The sequence below is a fragment of the Lactuca virosa genome, chromosome 5 (assembly GCF_052849685.1).
Source record: "Lactuca virosa cultivar CGN04683 chromosome 5, Lactuca_virosa_CGN04683_v6, whole genome shotgun sequence".
NCBI lineage: Eukaryota > Viridiplantae > Streptophyta > Magnoliopsida > Asterales > Asteraceae > Lactuca > Lactuca virosa.
Window position 1 is genome coordinate 27,183,455 of NC_136430.1, and position 22,644 is coordinate 27,206,098.

Genomic DNA, 22,644 nt, shown 5'->3' on the forward strand with positions numbered 1-22,644 from the left:
CATCGCAATAGACCACGAAGTCTTCTATTCCTTCAGGGAGGGATAGTACCGGTGCGGTGCATAAGGCTCGCTTTAGCGTTTGGAACGCTTTCTCTTGCTTCTCTTCCCAGTCAAAGGCCACGCCCTTCTGGGTCAAAGTCGTAAGAGGTTTCGCAATTCACGAGAATTTCTGAATAAACCTGCGATAGTAGCCAGCGAGGCCTAAAAATTGACGAATTTCTGTAGGCGTCTTCGGTGCTGACCAGCTCTCAATGGCTTTGATTTTGGAAGGGTCCACGTGTATTCCTTATTCGCTAATCACGTATCCTAATAATTCGACTCTTCGGATCCAAAATTCGCCTTTCGAGAACTTCGCATAGAGCTTCTCCGATCGTAATGTTTCCAAGACCTGTTGAAGATGTTGACTATGCTCCTCCTTACTACGAGAGTAGATAAGTATGTCATCGATGAAGACGATGACGAACTGATCCAAGTAAGGACGACACACCCTATTTATTAAATCCACGAATATCGCGGGTGCGTTGGTTAATCCGAACGGCATCACCACGAATTCGTAGTGTCCATAATGAGTTCGGAAGGCTGTCTTCAGAACATCCTCCCCTAACACCCGTAACTGGTGATACCCGGATCATAGGTCGATTTTTGAAAAGAAGTTCGCCCCTTGAAGTTGGTCGAACAAATCGTCTATACGAGGCAAAGGGTAACGATTCTTGACGGTCAGTTTGTTGAGCTCCCTGTAGTCGATGCACATACGGAACGATCCGTCTTTCTTCTTGACGAACAAGACCGGAGCTCCCCAGGGTGAGAAGCTTGGTCTTATAAAGCCCTTGCTGAGCAGTTCGTTAAGTTGACCGGACAATTCTTGCATCTCTGCAGGCGCGAGACGATAGGGCAATTTGGCCACAGGGGTAGCCCCTGGAACTAAGTCGATCCTAAATTCGACTTGACGTTGGGGAGGTAAACCCGGTAGCTCTTCTGGAAAGACGTCGGGGAAGTCGCGTACTATGGGAAGGTCTTTTAGGTGTTTTGTTTTCTGGTTCATATCGACTACGTGTGCAAGGAATGCGCAATATTCCTTACGCAAGTACTTCTGGGCTTGAATACTTGAGATGATACGAAGGCTCGTACTGGGTTTGTCTCCGTAGATTAACAAGGTTTCGTTATTCGGTTGGGTTTAGGCAGACTGCTTTCTCGAAACACAGGATATCGGCGCGATAAAGACTCAACCAGTCCATGCCTACAATGACGTCGAAACTCTTGATAGCCACGGGTATGAGGTCGATTGGAAATGAATGATTATCTAGTGTGAGGGTACAACCTATTTAAATCTCGTTAGAATTCTCTGTCTTTCCATTAGCCATTCCTACGATGAAGGTTTCTTTTAGTGCTTGCGGTGCGGGATTAAGTAAATGTTTAAATTTTTTGTTTACAAAGCTCCTCTCTGCCCCACAATCAAATAAGACACATGCATAAGAGTTATCGAGGAGGAACGTACCCGTGACTACTATGGGGTCTGCCACGGCTTCATTGTGGCCAATAGCAAGTAGTCTTCCTGCTCCTCCCGCATTCCCAGCTTTCGGGCAGTTTCTTTTGAAGTGCCCTGTCTCGCCACACCCGTAGCAGGCCCGGCTCACTCCTGTACCAGGGACTTGGGTGATGGGTTTTGGTGGTTCTCTGCAAAACCGGACGGTATGGCCCTTCCGGTCACAATTGGTGCAGTGCATTTCTCGGCAGGAGCCGTTATGATGGAAATTGCACTTGGTGCACTTGGGTAGGTTCCCTGCACATGGCTTTGCTGGTATAGGGGGCAACAGGGGTTGTGGCAGCATGGATAGCCATAGTCTGTTGGTTCTTAGAAGTGGGTTGAGCTGATTTGCCCTTCTTTCGGTCCCAACTCTTTCTCTTGTTGTCGGCTGCTTTGGTTGGCGTGGAGGCAGCCGTTGTAGTTGTTGTTGGAGGAGAATGAACCTCGTGATCGATAAGTCTTTGGGCCAATTCCTTGGCGCTATCAAAGGTCGCAAGGTTCGATGCTAGAGCGTTCCCTCGATATGGGGGCACCAAACCCCAGATGTATCTCTCGACTTTCTTGCTTTCAGTGGGGACCATGTTGGGACATAGGGTCACCAGGTCGCTGAATCAGGCCGTATAAGCCACTATGTCGGAACCCTTCATCTTAAGGTTCCACAGTTCCTCTTCAAGTTTTTGAATTTCGCCCCTCGGGCAGTACGCCTTTACCATCAGATCCTTCTGTTGGGTTTTGAGCATTCTAACACTCCTATGGTGTACATGCAACCCTATAAACCTTGGATCTATGTTTTCTCTATTATACATGCAAATATTAACTATTCCAAGGTTTCATCCTAACTAGCATATTATGAAGCACCTATACTACAAAGTTTTAGTTAGATGACATACCTTTTGATGTAGCTTGATGTCTTCAAGCTTTAAGAGCTTAGCCCCAATAGTGTGGAAGCCTCAAATGGAATCACAAATCACCAAAACACCTTGGAAGAACTTGAGAGAATATGTATGCACACTAAAATCGGCCCACTCTTATTTTCACACACTTGTACCAATCTTGTGAGCCAAGGACTCCTTTATGTATTATGGAGGATTAGGGTTACATCCATGTAAACCCTAATACCCATGACCTTTCATTTACATAGGATCAATGGGTTAAAAGCTCCACGGACCATCCATGAAAGCTTAGCCCAACCTAAATGAACTTGGCCCATTCCATATATATAAGAGTCCATATTTAATTAGTTCTTTTTGATCACTTAATTAATTCTAAATTAATTCTTGTCAATACTAATTAAATAGTATGATTCCATATTAATATATTAGAACTTATAATATATTAATATAAATCATAAATATACTATTCTCAAAAGACTATCCATATAAATTGTGCCGGTGAAGTGCAACCCAAATGGACCATGCCGGGTCGGGTCAAGTACATACCAAATATAGTTATGGACTTAGACATTAATCCAACAGTCTCCCACTTGGATAAGTCTAAAACTATTATTGAGTATGACTTCAAAACCTAACTTGCAATCGTAGCTCTTAAAGCCGCTGTCGAACTCTGACCTTGTTAATGACTTGTCCATTAGATAAGGGATCATATATTCCTCCATTCTAGATATCATATGGACTGAGACATGGATTATAATCATTCTCTCTGTCCATTTGTTGTTTCCCGATTTTCGATTTATGATGACTGACTGATTGAAAAAATCAAATCAGTCCTGGCTTGGCCAAGCACTCACATGTGTCATCGCTAAATCATCGAGGGGACCACATATATCGCTTTTATCCCGAAGGTAAAAGGAATGTATAAACTTCGACTCATATGGCTTGTTCTACTACTTGTTGAATCATACACAAAGGCACGTTTTATAACATCGAGTTACCAAATGTGTTTTCGTGCAATCAATGTATAACTAAGTCATAGTAACAACTCATATCTCTAGGTTTGAAGAATATAAGATATTATCGTCTCATGATCACTCGTGATAAAATCCATGAAGTTATTCAATTGAGCGCGGGTTGAATCCAATACTCAGAACTTATGAGCACTCATGAGTGTTGTAGCACCACTTTGTCCACCAACTTGGACCTCTACAAACCAACCCATGACAGTCTTGATTCATATCTACTTCCAACATATGACCGACTGTGGATGGTTTGAATAACTTAATCATTCAGGAAGAGCGACTTAGTTATTCTGGAAGTCAAAACATGCAAAGTGAAACACAAGAATAAATGAATCAAATATGGTATCAAACCCTATGAATATAAATAAACACTTTTATTTATCACCATACTGATTACTCATTATTCATTGTTTCGGTTTTATCAACTTTATACTTGAATTAAAAACACTAGTTGTCCCATGCTCCAAGCATGTACACTATGTTTTTCTTAAACAATAGCTTTGCCATACACCAAGTATGCACTATATGTTTGTCTATGATCCTTACTTTGTGAAATAAACCAATTGAACATAATTTCAATGATTCTAATTTCACACTCCCAAATCCTTATCGAAAAATGTGAGAATTTCAAATTCCTATCATTTATCGAAATCTGTTTAGATTTTAAACTTATATGCACTGACCCTCCTGTAATGAATATGTACAAAGTCACAAAGACTTGTCAACAGTCATTATAAGGTATTCCAATGGAGATCAACTCCATGGAAACTAAGTCTCATATTCAAAGTACATTGCTTTGGACATGCTTCTTGCATTAAGTTTTCTAATCTTACACAGATAACTTCCACCTATGGAGACAACTCCATATTCTCATTTTGACTATCACTTCTGAATAAGAGATGCCTCTTTTCAGAATATGTCAATATGGTCCTTCCAAAATTAGCACTATACTTCCAACTGTCCCTGAGCAACCAATCTTTGGTAAACCTCAGATTGTCCTCGACAATTGCTTAATCATTTTAGTCATATCCAATTCTAGACCTTTTCCCTTCTTAATGCCTCTGGGCATTTGGAAAAATTTAGAAATGACAAATATTATATCACATGCAATCGATCCTTTACCCAAAGCAAATGGTACACGATTCATGATGTCTCACATAAAGACATGATTCTAGACCAGTCTTTTGCTACAATATTTTTATTTGCCATGTTTTCAAAATTTGACTATGAAGAGGGATGCCGTAATCATAATCGAATTTTGAGAACGCAATATATAAAATTTCCTTAAGTTGAACCAATCCAACATGAAATTCATATATATATTCTTGACTAAAGATGATTAAGGTCTCAATCTAAGCCTTTAGAACTGAAATGAAGTATATCCTCTCCCTTAATTATAGCAAAACAACTTTTTCAATCCCTGCAGCCTCACGAATTGAAACTTTTGTTTTCTATAATTAACATTGCTAACTTGCAACACTAACAATAATTATCATGCTCCCATTAACATGATGATTATTAGCATAACACTTATGCTCCCACTAGCTTTGACATGTACTCAGAAATCAGCTGGACTTCTAGAAATCAATACTTTATTGACTTTCTTACCAAAGTTCAGATTTCTGATACGAGATGCTTTGATAAAACTTTATCAAAATCATACACCTTTCCTTAGATAGCATGCATGTGTGTCTAAACAATTTCAGAACTATGAAAAGGGATGACGTAATCATAGTCTCAATTATTTAGACCTTTTGCCATCTGCTTCAAATCTACTTGGTGGAAGTGTTTCTTATCCATGTGAATCGTCAAAACCATAGTCACAAGACAAGGATAATGACAAATCCAAACTCATATGGACTGAACTTATGCAATCTTAACTTCTTGCCACCTGGCAGTACAGGGCCTGTCATTGTTTCCAAGTTGTTATGCAACCAATTGAGAACTTTCAGAACTCCTATGCAAAGCCAACTTTAACTGGAATGGGCACAAAATATGTCAACACGATAGGTTATAAACCTCAAGTCGTGTGCTAGTGAAGAGCCTCAGGTTTTATTCTTGATTAGTTCTTGAAATTCTTTTTAGGATCTTTAAGACTCCCACTATCCTCTTGACATATAAGACTATCTTGCCAAATATTCAAGAGATAGTGCGGATTCTTTATCAAGACAAACACTTCACACAATTGGCCTTAGTTGGTCTTTGTTTTATCCAAAACATCACAACTTATCAATTTCAAATGTACAAGAGTAGGACACTTTTACTCTTCCATTTGACAAGTGTTTTAAACCTTTCTTTAAGATATGTCACTCAAGTTCTTGGAGTATGACTCTAAGAATTGTTTTGGAACGAATAATGACTCATCTTCCTGATCTAACCATTTCAACAATTCATGACTCCTCTTCTTAGTCATAAGAATGCACTAAGATGACCTTTAGAGGACTAATTGTGATATGATTTGTAAATCATTAAGATGATCACAAACATGATACTAAAGTACTCTCCCATCTTTTCATATTTGGGAAACTTTTATCTTTCTGCCTAATTTGATTCTTCCTATTCGTTCTGCCATACATTGAGACTTTCCCAATGTTTCAGAATTATACTTAAACTTGTAAGTATAACCATATTTACTAAACTTTAGTAAATCAAATAGTCTTAACGAGCTTTGTGGTGGACATGACCAGTGCACAAGAATGTGTACTCGATCCCTGTAGTCCTTCACTTGACTCGCACATCCATGTGAACAAGTAATTAGTCTTGATTTTCCAATGCTTGAAAGTTCTCATTCATCATACTATTCAACTTGCATGATTCCAAGTTTCGGTCCAATTGAAACTTGGGTGATGAGGAACTTTCCTGATTTGGTAAATTTAGACTCTACCACAAATGAAAGAATCAAATCCATTTTCCAATATTGCTGTCAGTGGAATCATATAAGCAACAATTTTCCACAAATGCCATTGTAAGGATACTTCAAATAAATAAAATTAAACAATTTTCTTTTATTTTAAAACTTTGCGGAAAAACTTATCCTTACAATCCACATGGAAAATTGTTGTTATCTATTCCTTAGCAATATATCATAACTTCTTAAGCAACTGCTCAAAATTCTGATGCGATCGAAATCCACCTTCGCGATCAGAATCAGCATATACTTCCTTTAAGATTTCTCTCTATTCTTTGATTCTTAAAACATCAACATGTGACCCAGTCACATCATGTAATGAGGATCTCAGAATAGAACTTAACAGAGTTAGATAATGGGCTCTACCTGATGTAGAGTCAAACTTATTGACTTTACCATCCTTAGGTAAATTTGGCAGCTTTGCAATCAACGCCCCTTCCTTTGGCAAAATAAACATATGGACCCTTTGGTAATGGGACTATCTCAGACTTAGCTTTTCTCTTTACCATTTGGTCAACTGGGTTGACTATGGCCAATCCCTTTCCATTGGGAAGAGAATGCTTTTTCTGGATTTCCAGTGTCACCATTGTCACTGTCCATAAAGTTTTTGGGAAGTTGATATTCTAATCAAATTTGCTTTACTATCGTTCCAAATCATTGTTGATTTAGCAGCACCAAGCAAATAGATATGATCATTAAGGTTCATGTCATAGTCTGTTTCATAGTAGTCCCAAAGGAACTCACTATGTGACTTAGAAAGTGATTGAACATCCAACTTTCTCAAGACTTTGACACCCAACTCTCCCGGCTTGTCAATATGTGACTTCATCTCTAAGATGTGATCACACATAGACCTTGCTTGTCATTAGGGCTTGAGTGACCTTGAACTTGTGGGTTAGGGAGAATAATTGGAGGAGGTGGAGTAAGAGAAGTATGACTTCCATGAGCCAAACTCGGGAAGTCATATTCCTTAGGAAAGCTTGGTTTGGGAAGATCATTGTTGTCTAAACCAGACATCAACAATGGGAGAAATTCACATAAAGTTGATTTAAGTCCTTAATATAACACCCAATATGATATATTAAGGCTAGGACCCAACAAACTATTTTATAACTTGGAAGAGGGATGCCGTAATCCAAGCTATAAAATATTTGAAGGTAAGTGAATGACGATTCACCAATTTCCACCAAGATAAACGAAATGTATTATTAGGTTTTAATTGGTTTTGAAACTCCTAGATTCTTTTGAGATTCATTGAACTTTTCAATGGCATGTTTCAATCTCGAGTGTGCCCTTCAGGTTTTGTGACTGGGATGCTGAGGATCACAAAACAAGGTGTAAAGTAACCATGCAAATATACTTGGTACCCTTAATATTTACCCCTCAATCGATGTGTCGGTTAACCACACACGCTCCAACGATACTATGATAAACATTAAGTTACCCTTTGCCTACCTTGTTAAGTCCAGGTTAGTGTGCCGGTTAACCACACACGCTCCACTAATAGCTTAAACAAAGTGCAAAGTGTAATTTCATGGATTAGCACCTTATTCACATTTTCCTAAGTAACTAAGATTGGGAATTTATAAGAGTTTAGTTACTTAGTATTTATCATTATACTTATAATGAAGGGATAATTATAGTCATTGTCCTACCTGTTCGGCTAACGACCCTCCACCGGTCAAGGAAGCGGTGAGTGAGAGTGGACACCCATTAAACTGCCATTTTATAGGCAGTAACCTTATACCCCCCTTATAGACCGACTTCGTGAATGAGGCCTACTAATGGTAAGAAGACTTGCTCTTATATATATAATATACTAAACTTTTAATATTATAATAGTATAAGGGTGTATTTTAGACATTTAAAATACTTGGTGGTTTAATCTATTAATTAAACTAGACTTTTAATTTAATTAAACTCAAACCATATATTTATGGATTAATAATACTCTTTTAATTAAATTCTTTAATTAACTATTAATAAAGTCCATAAGAGTTAATTTGAACTATTCAACAAAACATCATAATTCCAATTATTAAACTCAAAATTAAAACCATTTAATTAATTGTTTAAGTTATGAACCCAAGAGTTTTAGAATTCAATTCTTTTTTTTCATAAAAAACTTTTCTCAAATTCCAAAACTTGAGGGCAAGTTTTATAATTCTTGAAAACCTTTGGATTCCATAACTTATGGAATTAATGGTGTTTTATGATGAAACTTTCCATGTTCCATAACTTAAGAACAAGTTATGGAATTCTTTAAAACATTAACATCAAATTTTGTAACTCCATAAAAACTTTGAATCAAATTTTTTTTTTTTAAAAAAAAACTTTCATATCCATAACTTATGGAAGTTTCAAAAACCCTTAAGATCACAACTTTAAAAAAAACTTTTGAGCTCCAAAATTTTATGAAAAAATATGCAACTCCTTAAAACATTTAGATCAAACTTTTAAAACTAATAAAATAATCATATCATTTTATCTTTTACTAAATTTGACCTAATTCAACTCATATAACAAATGATTCAAATTTTACAAATAATTCGTTTTTCACAAAACAAGTAATTATCTTAAAATTTGACAAATGTCATGTTTTTTTTCCTTTTTTTTCAACTTGAAAATAAAACATTTGCATCAATATAACAGAAAACAACCCATGGCTCTGATACCACTGTTGGGTTTTGAGCATTCTAACACTCCTATGGTGTACATGCAACCCTATAAACCTTGGATCTATGTTTTCTCTATTATACATGCAAATATTAACTATTCCAAGGTTTCATCCTAACTAGCATATTATGAAGCACCTATACTACAAAGTTCTAGTTAGATGACATACCTTTTGATGTAGCTTGATGTCTTCAAGCTTTAAGAGCTTAGCCCCAATAGTGTGGAAGCCTCAAATGGAATCACAAATCACCAAAACACCTTCGAAGAACTTGAGAGAATATGTATGCACACTAAAATCGGCCCACTCTTATTTTCACACACTTGTACCAATCTTGTGAGCCAAGGACTCCTTTATATATTATGGAGGATTAGGGTTACATCCATGTAAACCCTAATACCCATGACCTTTCATTTACATAGGATCCATGGGTTAAAAGCTCCATGGACCATCCATGAAAGCTTAGCCCAACCTAAATGAACTTGGCCCATTCCATATATATAAGAGTCCATATTTAATTAGTTCTTTTTGATCACTTAATTAATTCTAAATTAATTCTTGATCAATACTAATTAAATAATATGATTCCATATTAATATATTAGAACTTATAATATATTAATATAAATCATAAATATACTATTCTCAAAAGACTATCCATATAAATTATGCCGGTGAAGTGAAACCCAAATGGATCATGCCGGGTCGGGTCAAGTACATACCAAATATAGTTATGAACTTAGACATTAATCCAACACCTTCAGTGTCTCCCAGCCCATAGCATTAACTACTTCCAGCGAGAGTGATTTGACATGGCCATTCCACCATGTCAGGGCCCTTTCGGTGAAGGTGCAAGCAGCGAACTTTATCTTGCTTCCTTCAGGGCATGAGCACGTCTCGAAGATTGCTTCTGTTCTTTCGATCCATTGGCACAACACAATGATCCCTCCGGTTCCGTTGAAGTACGTTGGTTTGCAGCTGATGAAGTCTTTATAGGTACACTCCCGTATACGTGGTTGGATTTCACCATGGCTAGAGTGGGTGCCCGTTCCAGCTCCACTAGCACCACAAGAATTTACTTGAGTCATGGCTGCGGTCATAGCTGCCTGAAACATCACCGCATCGAACTGCGGAGGGGGTGGTGGAGTTTGATTTACAGGTCTGCCTCTGGTCGGACGCTTGCGGGGCAGCATCTTTTACTGGAAATTTATAGAGATGATGATAATAGTGAGAATCAATTGTAAGTATGATGAGAGTGTTTCATGGACTAAATCGCCATAGTCCAACCACCAGATAGAGGCATAACAATAGAGTAGGTAAACACAAAGGTAAATACTTTCCAATAGATTAGATAAATGCCAATATTACTGGTATTAATGACGTAAATGAGTTCGGGAAAAATGACCTAACAGTAGGTCTTACATCAAACCATAAGGGAAAATGTTGACAGTTTAGGAGTCTAGTTAGAGTACTTGAAAGACAGGAATATTTTACAAACAAATGCTACATAGGAACAGAAAAGAAAGGATATTTCTTAACCCAAAAGAAAAGACGAGTCGATATCTTCTACCGGCGACGAGTATCCCTCGGGCGAACCCTCAGATCTGCTAGTTGACGAACAACTTCCTGAAGATGTCGCTCATGCGCCCTCTGACGCACTCGGAGTTCCATGACTTCGGCTCGGGATGCAGCCAGTTGTTGCTGTAGAGCCTCGTTGGTTCTCCTAGTCGTTTCTATAGTCTCTTCTAGTTGGCGAATGCGGACCGTGTTAATGCCACAGTTGGCATCAACTTCCATGACTCGGTCGATGGCTGCTCGACCTTGCTCTACATTCCGAGCAATCCTACGGACCATAATGGGCAGGACTCGGTCAGCTGAGCCTCCCTCGCTTATATTGTAAAAGCTTCGGTCTCCATTGAGGGGTAATGGTTGACCCTGTTCATTGCTCCAACGGTTCAAGTTTGTCGCCCACAAGGGAGTGGGGCCTTGAAATGTCGGTCGGGGGTTGAGGTTTAGGACTTGACCTTCTTGGGGTAGGTTGTTGACCTCTGGTTCAGAGTCAGAGCCATCCGAAAAGCCTTCTGCGAGGTGATCATCCAAAGGGATTGGATGATCCTCTTATGGCTCATCATCGAGCCACCCACCATTGCCTTGGTTGGGAAAATATGGATCGCCGGGAAGATGGAAGCCAACCATGTTATCTATGCGAGAATAGGGGAAAAGAATAGTTAATAGCCGTACTAATTATGATAACTATAAGATGGCCCTTTTTAGTTTGCACATAAGTAATTATAGTAACACAAAATACTCCTATAGTATTTTAGGGTTATGCTCTGTTCTAATGTTCTCGTTGTAGTGGTATTGGTAAGTTTTTAGACTTGTTGCAACATCACAATCATTCTTAGGCACATGCTACTCACTCCTCGGAAAATATAGTTGATCAGGCTATATCCGCCTAGCTTTGACTATATGTCTCTAAGCCTAATTGTGTTGTTCAACAATCGTAATACTTTTGTTCTGACATGGTATGATACTGACCTTAGCATGAATAGATGTACATATACTTAGTTAAATACTTTATTATTTAAAATTGTAAATTCTTGGTCAGAGTGTTTTAATCCCGATGCATTTATAGTTTGTATATCTTTTATGGGTAGATATACTTGATTCACTATAAACAATGCTCTGATACCACTCTGTCACACCCCAAAACCGGAACGGCGGAAACGTTCTGGGGTGGAGGACATCATGTACAGTATCATAACAATGCATAATAGTAAAGAAAGCAACAACATCCATTGCATTAATATAATAGTTAAGTACAAGTGTGTTCTTTTGTAAGTTTAAATGAAACCAAAAATGTACAATCAAAATGAAGACGAGTCTTGGATCCACTTCGTCCTTCAAAAGCTGCATGGGTATACCTGTCTTACTGGTTCCCTGAGAATACAAGTTATTTTGAAAGTGAGTATCAGCATAAAATGTTGGTGAGTTCATAAGTATTTAGTGTCATTGCTTGTATAAAAATGTTTGTAACAACGTAATGTAAGTGTTAGTGAAATGTTTGTAAAAGTTGCAATAGTTTGTACTTTTTAGAAAATTCTATATTTTCTACTGAAATGTAGTCTTCTACCAAGACCCGACTTTTGTACATTTGTTCATTTGTAAAAGTATGAGTTTTCCCAAGTATGACTATCATTATTAAAATATAGTTTTCATTAACATCTATGTGAGAAGATCACAAAGTAAATGTGTTAGGGAAAATAATGTTTTACCTCAGCAGTGACACTGCTGAATATAAGTGATAAATTACAGACTCCAGGTAGTATACAATGTACAATACACCTCGGGGAGTCTTTTTGCCTTTAATCATTTTTCGGTTAATTAAAGGTTTAAATGTGAACTCGTGTGTAACCATGCTGATCGACGACTGAATAATTGATGACCCTCCGGTGTCATATGTAGTGAGGTGACATTTTGTCACCCCTTGGCCTATCGGTTGGGACTGTAGCTAGCAGTCGGGGTGTGGGAGTGTCTGTCCCGTTTAGATCTATACACACAATGCCCGCTCTCCCTCCAGGAGACTCTAGTTACAAAATGATACAACATGGTCTTGTTGTATCCGAAAATAGTATGTCACATTCTAGTTATCGGATTTGTATGTTTGTATAGCATATCATAGCGTAGTAATGTTCTCTCTGTACTAGTGTATAGTATGTTCTCTTATATAGTGTATAGTATGTATTGTATTTCGTTATGGTATGTTTGCTGACTTGTAATTGTACTGACTCTTGTATGCTTCGTTGTACTAGTAATAGTGAGTAGTAACCTCTTAAACTATACCTATTATAGTTTACTAGTAATGTTGTTTGTACACCTTTGCTACCCAAAGGTACTGAACTGAAGTAAAAACTTTTATATCTAAACACATATATATGATATATAACTAAGGTTTCAACGACATTCGGACAAATAATAGGATACTCTAAGTCCACAACCAAACAAGGAACAGGAAGTAAAGTGAGCTATTAGTCCTAAGTCCTTCAAATCTTACTTATATAAATAAATCTGTATTGGCATGAGTTTGACAATAATATAAGTTAAAAAGAGTTTTAGAAAGGATTTAGCATGTAAAAGAGTTTAAAATGTTTTGAAGTGTTTAAAATCCATAAGTTTGATAACAGTTTGAAAGTAATAGAAAATCTTTCTGTTTGTTCTAGTTATTAATCACATGTGGTTAATTATAATAACTAGAAAGTTTCAACTTGTATTCCCCCCCCCCATAAAAGCATTTAAAATCATTTCAAATGTTGATTAAGGGGTATCAACTCACCTGTAGTGAGTGGTTTAGATGAACGGATGGTATAGGATGCTAAGTGTCAAGTGAAGACTTGAACACACACACTGATCCTATTTAACATATAAAGACACATATATGTATCTAATTAGTGATTTAACAACTAATTTATCAAGTATAGGCACCCTAGCACATGGAAAACACTTTGATTCAAGTGTTATAAGTACTAAAGGGGTGCACCTAAGGGTTGTATGGCTTTACATTTGAGTTTATGGCCCATGGTAATTACCACATGAGTTTACGGCCAAGGGGTAATTTCCCCATGAGTTTACGGCCGTAAACTCATGGTATTAAGTACCAAGTTGTGTTATAAGGTCTTACAAGTCATGAAGAAGTGTTCTATGATCAAGTCTAAGCTTTAGGAAGGAATGGTGGCACCAATGCACCACTAACTAGGGTTTACGGCCCAAGGACCATTTCTCCATGAGTTTACGGTCGTAAACTCATGGTATTTTGCAACATTTTGAAGTTTAAGGTCCTTAGTTCAAGTTGGAAGTGTTCTAGACTTGGTCCTAAGGTTTTGGAAGGGATTAGGGTTCATATTGCCCCCTTTAATAGGGTTTACGGCCCAAGGAGATTGCCTTGGCCGTAAACACCTTATGATCTTGTGTTCTTGATGTTTTCTAGGCGTAAACTAACTAATTCAAGCATATAACAAGCTAAGGCAAGTGTACTTGTAAGGGTTGAATTATTGTAATAAGTCGAATTGTATTCTGTACTCTTCGAATGTCTTGTAATGTATTTTATTAAGGCACTTTTATTCGAAGCGTTAGTGTCTATGCCTTAGTATATTTTTTGTATGCTTTCAGTTCCCTATAAATAGGGATATTTACTAGAGTTAGATAAGAGTTTTTACAGACCTGTCTTTATAATCTGTAAACATTTGAAAGCGTAAAAGAGCTGAAACAAGATCATAATTACATCTGGTGTTCAATCTCGCATTCTTAATTGATTTCATACTCTGATTTGTTTTATACTTGATTCTTTGATTCATCAATTGGTATCAGAGCATGTATCACATCTGTGATCTGATTTTCATCCATTCAAAAAAGTTTTTGAATCAAATTTTTGGTTTGAAAGTTTCCGCACTTTTTGATCGTGAAAAATTGTCTAGATCTTAGTCTGTGATTTGATTCTGCATTTGAATTGTTGGATCGAGTGTTCCTCTAGCAATTTCGGTTTGATTCAACTAGTTTGTTTTCAAATTTCCAAATCTTTTTAAGAATTTTCGAAATCAACTTTCGTACAACAATGGCGAGTTTCAATCTCAATTCGATGACCTCGTTTTCTCATTTGTTAGGATCATCAACCAAAATTCCAATGCTAATCCCTTAATACTATGATTAGTAGGCTGATCGTATGCAAGATTATCTGAATGGTCTTGATGAAGAATTATGGTTATGTATCACCGGAAATGTTAATGTTCCAGTGACTGTTCAAGCAATTGGTTCATCTACTACAAGTTCTGTTGTTGATAATCAAACTGATCGTCTGAAGAAACTGGAGAAGAGGTGTATAAGAGAATTGCGAGGAGCTTTACCTCCAGTTGTGTACAATTATGTAAGGAGTTGTACAACTGCAAAGGAGATCTGGAACAATCTGAAAGATAAGTTTCAAGGGAGTGAGAAGACTAAAATCAATTCAGTCAAACAATGTTTGGTTGAGCTGAAAGATTTCAGACAAAAAGAAGGTGAAACAATTGAAGTCTACTATGATCGACTGAACGAGTTAATCTATCGTTGTAATCGCTATGGAATTACCAGGACTTCAATGGAATTCAATCTCATTTTTTTGATGGGTCTTCGAAAAGAATGGAGAAGCGTAAGTATGATGGTGAAGAATCAGCAAAGTTTTGATACATCAACTCTCAATGATTTGTACAATCAGTTGAAGACACACGAAACTAAGGTAAATGAAATTGCTGAGGAGACGAAGCTGAATTTGGGAGGTCCATTGGCACTTGTGTCAAAGATATCTCAGAAAGAAGCTGAAAATGGTGATTCTAAGGAAGAAGAAGGATTCATCATGAATTTGGATGATGAGGCGATAGCTTTTTACTCGAATAATCGTGTTAAGAAGTTTTTCAAAAAGCCGTTCAATCCGAAGACTAAGCTTGCTGAGGTAAAAGGAAATGCTGTGAGTAAAACTGATGTTGAGGAGAAAAAGAAAATTGGGAAGAAAGATTCGAAAATGTCTAAAGGAAAAATCGAGAAAAAGCTGAAAGGTGATGTTGGTGTAGATTGTCATTATTGCAACGAAGCTAATCATCTTGCGAATGATTGTATGCTTAGAAAGAAGGATGAGAGGAAAAATAAAGTTAAAGATGAGGCGTATTATGCAGAGAAGCTTGAGGAGGTTCGTGCGAAAGACAAAAACTTATCATTGGTTGCAAGAGGTTAACATGAGGATGAAGATGTAACATATCAAATCTGGTCATCCGGATCAGATGATGAAGAAATGAGGAATCCAACACATGGAGCAATGTATGCGAAAATGGAGGAGGACTCAGATGATGAGGAATTCGAAGTGAAAGGACGATGCTTCGTATCCAAGACAGCAGACAAATCACCAATGACAACAAAGGTACGTAAAATTCTCGAATCTTTCAATATTCCTACACATGCTTATGATTCTAAACTAATATCTTTTGATGAGACGGTTACTTATTTTGATTCAATTGTTGTGTCTGCTAGCAATGAGGCCAACAAGTTGTCAATGGAGTTGTTAGAGACCAAAAAGCGATTAGAAATGAAAATAAGTAAAATTGATTGTTTGGAATTACAAATAACAAATATTATGTGTGATAGGGATACTTTATCAAGTGATGTCAAACTTTTGCTAGCACAAAGAAACATTTATTGTAATGCTGCTAAAAGACTTTATGTAAAATTAACTGATTTCCATCATTCATGTGAAATACGTAAAGAGCAACATAGAAAGTTACTACGTTTTCTAGCATACGAAAGAGCTAAGGTAGATAATATTTCGTATGATTGTGAGCAAATTATAGCTGATTTTGACAAAGTTCCTGATGATAGATATAAATATGGAATTGTCAAAATTGATGAATGTCTTGATGCGAATGAATTAGTTAACATAGTCAATGATACTTTGACTAAATCTGAACAAATTCAAAATTTGAAAAAGACTGAGAATTCAACATCTGATTCTCAATCTAATTTTGCTGATATTGAAGATAATTCTGACAATATTAGAAAAATTAGTGAACTTGAGGATGTTGATTGTTCCCAGTTGTCTATTGTTAATGTTGCATCTACATTTAAAGGAAAAGAAATAGTTAAGGATTTGATGGTTGAGAAAGAAATTGATATACCTTCAACTTCGAAAGTTTGTGATATGAACTTCGTGGATATCAAAGACAGTCAAACTGATGATAGCGATGATGAAAATGAAGAGAAATTTTCGAAAGAAAAGAAATCTTCAAAGGAAGAAGAAACTCCACGAATAGTGGTTGATCAGGTGTATGGTGATAGACAAAAGTTCGAACAAGTAAAGAATGAAAAAGGTGAACATTACCTTGAAACAAATACATTGGTTTATCCAAATTTCAAGTGCACAGATGATGTCATTTTTCCAAATCAAGTTTTCGTAACAACTGGAAATGTTGAGAACATCAAACCAGAATTAAAGAAATTAGTTGAGGAGGATAATTCAAAAACAACTGATGAAGGTTTTTTTGCAAATCAAAGCACAGTTGAAAACAACTTAACAAAGAATTCGTACGTGTTTCAACGTCAAAAACCACAAAGAAAATGGGTTGAAAAATCAAAAATTGAAAAAGAGAATTCAAAACAAGTTATAAAGGAAAATGAAAAAGTTGTCAAACTAAACTCCAAGGAATTCAAAGATCAAATTGACAGATTTTCGAAAGAAAACAACATTTCAAAAAGACAAGCAAGAAAGAAAATATTTTGGCAAAATGTTGAGTCTCAAAAGATGTCTGAATCACAATCACCCAAAAATGTTTTTAAAGCTAAAATTTCCTCTTTTTCAACAAAACCTCAACATTCATCTTAATCAAATCATTCAAAGTCTGAAGTGAATAAACAACCAAGGTTTTTGAAAGTTTCAGAAACTAATATTCCAAGAAAATTTTCAAATAACTCAAATCCAACTCAAAAATTTCTTCAAACTCAACATTTTAAATCAACAGTTGATAAATCATATGCTCAGTCGTTTATAACAAAACCAAAAGTTGATTTTGTTCCTCAAAGGCCAAATTTTCCAAATCAAACGAAGAAAGAAACTATGAAAATTTCACGAGAAAAAGGAATGACTTCAAGGAAGAACATTGATCATTGGCTTGAAGGCAAAGGAAAGATGTATCAGTCGAATACATTTTCAAAGGAGCAAATTCACGAAGCATATGAGAAGTATGTGTATACTTCATCAAACGTCAGTTCATCATCTAAGGATTCGAACATATTAGTCAAAGCTTGCAAACCAGTAATAAAAGCAAAGAATGTTCATTCACAAACTCAGAATTCGAAGGGTAATGTCAGTGAACAATCGAAACCATCAAAAACTTATGTTTCGGTTCCTTTAAATGAAGATGTAAACTTAATTGATAGTCTCAAAACCAAAGTTTGTGATTGGGTTAAAAGTTCTTCATTTCATTCGAAATTGAAAAATAATTTCCAAGGACCCAAAACGCCTTGGGTACCTAAATTTTTCCATTGATTGTAGGTACTATGTGACGAGAAATATGATAATAAATGGTACATCGATAGTGGTTGCTCTCGTCACATGACTGGGAAGAAGGAGAATTTACGTGATTTTCGAAGTCTAAAAAATGTTGGAGTTGTGAAGTTTGGGAACAATCAAAAATGTCAAGTCAAAGGATATGGGAAGATCACGAACGGACAATTCACAGTGAATCGTGTGGCGTATGTTGAAGGTCTTCAACATAACTTGATAAGTGTTTCCCAACTTGTTGTGGGCACTGGCAATCAAGTTCTTTTTAATGAAGAAGGAAGTGTTATTTCGAATGTCAACACAAAAGAAGTGTTACTGAAATCCAAAAGGAAAGGTGACATGTTCACTTTGGACATCAATCCGATAGTAGGGAAACCTGCTATATGTCTTCTTTCGAAAGCAACATCAGACTTAAGTTGGCTTTGGCATCGAAGACTCTCTCATCTCAATTTTTGAAACATCAATAAACTAGTGATACAAGATTTGGTCAGAGGTTTACCTGTACTTAAATTTGACAATAATTCTTTATGTGCAGCTTGTGAAGTTGGAAAGCAACATAAACAAGGTCATCCAATTACGATAGATTCAAAAATTGTTGCACCTTTGGAGCTCTTACATATTGATTTGTGTGGTCCTTCAACCGTTTCAACTCTCAACAAGAAAAGGTACATTTTAGTTATTGTTGATGACTTTTCCAGATTTATGTGGGTTTATTTTCTCAGGCTTAAATCCGAAGTTGCACAAATCATGATTGACTTTATCAAAAAGATGGAAACAACATTGAAGAAGATTGTTCGAAAAATTAAGAGTGATCATGGAACTGAATTTAAGAACAAGGTCCTTGATTCATTTTTGGTGGACAAAGGAATTTCGCATAACTTTTCATCTCCATACACACCACAACAAAATGGTGTTGTTGAACGAAGAAATAGATCTCTATGAGAAGCGGCAAGGACTATGTTGGCATATGCGAATCTTCCACAATACCTTTGGGCTGAAGCAGTATCCACCGCATGTTTCACTCAAAACAGATCTTTCATTCATCGTCGTTTTAACATTACTCCATATGAAATTCTCAACAATCGAAAACCTAACATCAAATTTTTTCATGTTTTCGGATGCAGGTGCTTCATTATGAATCTCAAGGATAATCTTACGAAATTTCAAGCTAAAGCAGATGAAGGGATTTTCTTGGGATATTCGCATAATTCAGTCACATATCGTGTGTTGAAAAAAAGAACACGAAAAGTTGAAGAAACTTTTAATCTTACATTTGATGATTATTACATTAAACAAACTACATTGCAGTTTGAAAATCATCCTATTCTGAAAAACATAGAAGATGAATCTGAATCCTCACAAAAATTAGATATTGATTATGATTTAATTTTTGGAATTTCAGATCATGCTGTTGATGCTGAAATAAATGCAAATGATAATCATTTCTCTGAACTAACGAAGCTTACTGACGATTCAACATCAACTTCTCCAGAGAAAGGCGAAAGTATGCAAAATAATCCAGTGGAGGGGGAGCAATTGGATTCGAATACTCTAGTTGAGGAAGAACATTCTTTCGAGGGGGAGAATGGAAGAGTGAATGCTAATGTTGAGGGGGAGCATGATGTTGAGGGGGAGCATGATGTTGAGAAGGAGCCTAATGTTGAGGGGGAGCATTTAGAAAACATTGAGAATAATAATGATTTTGACGATGTTTGTTCGATTGCAGGTTCAGAGAATGAAGATATATACGAAGATGCGCCTTTGGAATTTGATCTAGCATATCCGCCCAATGGAAAAATGGACAAGAGATCATCCGAAGAATCAAGTGATTGGGAATCCACAAGAGGGTGTTTTAACAAGAGCTCAAGTTCGTGCAAAGAATGAGGTATTGAATACTCATCAAGAATTTTGCATGTTCAATGTTTTCATCTCTAAAATTGAACCAAAAACAGTTAAGGTTGACATGGAACACTCAGACTAGGTTGTTGCAATGCAATCTAAATTGTCTGAATTTGAACGAAACAAGGTTTGGAGATTAATTCCTAAACCTGAAAATGTTTCGATTGTCGGGTTAAAATGGATTTTTAAAAATAAAACCGACAAAGATGGAAATATTGTTCGAAACAAAGCCAGACTTGTTGTTAAAGGATATTCACAACAAGAAGGAATCGACTATGAAGAAACTTTTGCCCCTGTCGCAAGACTCGAGGCGGTTCGTATATTTCTGGCTTATGCAGCTCACAAAGACTTTGATGTTTATCAAATGGACGTAAAGTGTGCATTTTTAAATGGAGAGCTTGAAGAAACAATTTACGTGGAACAACCCCCAGGTTTTATTAATGAGGAATTTCCAAATCATGTTTATATTTTAGATAAGGCAGTTTATGGTTTGAAACAAGCACCATGAGCATGGTATGCAACTCTTACTTCATTTTTGAAACAATCTAAATTTAAACAAGGATCTGTTGATCCTACATTATTTCGAAAGAAAGTTGGGGATCATCTAATGCTTGTTCAAATTTATGTTGATGATATTATTTTTGGCTCAACTGACCCTGCTTTATCTATAGAATTCGAAGATTTGATGAAAAGTAAGTTCGAAATGAGCATGATGAGAAAAATCAATAATTCTCTTGGTTTGAATATTCGTCAAAGCAGAGAAGGAATTTTATTAATCAAGAACAATATACGAAGAATCTGCTAGAAAAGTTTGGATTGACGAATAGCACAAAGTTACGAGTTCCAATGGCAACTGGCATAAAGTTGACACATTTGTTAGATAAACCTGCAGTTGACATAACTCTTTATAGGAGCATGATTGGTTCATTACTTTATCTTACACCAAGTAGACCTGATATGATGTTTTATGTGTGTAATTGTGCAAGGTATCAGTCTAATCCACGAGAACCACATCTCACTGATGTGAAGAATATATTTCGTTATCTTAAAGGAACAATTTCGTTAGGATTGTGGTATCCTTCGAAAACTGGGTTCTTTGTACAAGCATATTCGGATGCAAACTTGGGTGGGTGTAATCTTGATCGAAAAAGCACAAGTGGTGGATGTCAATTTCTAGATGGCAAATTGGTGAGCTGGCAATCGAAAAAGAAAACATGTGTATCCATTTCAACAGCTGAAGCAGAATATGTGGCTGCTGTTGCTTGCACTTCACAAATTATATGGATTCAAAGTCAATTGCGTGATTATGCAATCAATATGAAAAAGATTCCATTATATTGTGATTCTCAAAGTGCAATAAGAATTTGTCATAATCCTGTGCAGCATTCGAAGACTAAACATATAGCACTTCGTTATCATTTCATTAAGGATCACGTGGAGGATGGGAATATTGAAGTACATTTCGTGAAAACAACTGATCAGTTAGCTGGTATTTTCACGAAACCTTTAGATGAAAAATCCCTTATGAAAATTATAGAAGGACTGGGAATGATCGATGGAAATTCTGTTCCATGTGAAAAAGGCAAATGATGAATGACCAGGAATGATTCAGAGGCGCTGAATGAAAGACAAAGCAATATCCGTCAGCATTCAGAGGTTACTGTTCATAGTCAACGCTTCGACCCCTTCGAATTCGTAAATTTGTCACTTATTTTAAGGGTTGATTCAGAGGTTACTGTTCATAGTCAACACTTCGACCCCTTCGAATTCGTACATTTGTCACTTATAAGGGGATGATAAAATTTCGTATTTTTGCAACAGTTACAGTTTATTTTTAATTTTCGAAAAATCAAAAATACAAAAAGATTTTCTTTTGTTCTGTTATTCAATTTTCGAAAAATCAAAAATTCAAAAAGATTTTCTTTTGTTTTGTCATTCAATTTTCGAAAAATCAAAAATCCAAAAAGATTTTCTTTTGTTCTGTCATTCAATTTTCGAAAAATCAAAAATTCAAAAAGATTTTCTTTTGTTTTGTCATTCAATTTTCGAAAAATCAAAAATCCAAAAAGATTTTCTTTTGTTCTGTCATTCAATTTTCGAAAAATCAAAAATTCAAAAAGATTTTCTTTTGTTTTGTCATTCAATTTTCGAAAACTTAAAAATCCAAAAAGATTTTTGTTTGTTCTGTCTCTACTTTCGAAAAATTCAAAACAACAAAAAAATTTTGAATCTGATTTCTTTTTAGTATTTTGTTGCAGAACATCATGAAAAAGTAAAGTGGATTATGCTTGCAGTTCTAGGGTCAGGTACATTTTTTTCGTATGAATTAATACATTTTTCATCACTTGAACTAGCCAAGTTGTCCCTAGAAGCATGCTGCTGCATGTTGTCCAAAAGCATCCAATGACTCAATGTGTGTGTACGAAAGCCTTAATGAAATTATTCATACGAAAATTTCTTCCCAATCAGGCTTATATTCACATTAGTCTCTGAGCTACCTGACTCTTCTCAAAATGAGTTAAGAGTTTACTGTTTGGTCCAAAAATAAGAGAGGTACTTTTCGTGTCTTACGTCAATCTTTTTCACCTATAAAGTTCTTACACGATCACACACGAAGACATATGTCTGAGAGGTCTCTGATCAAACCCATC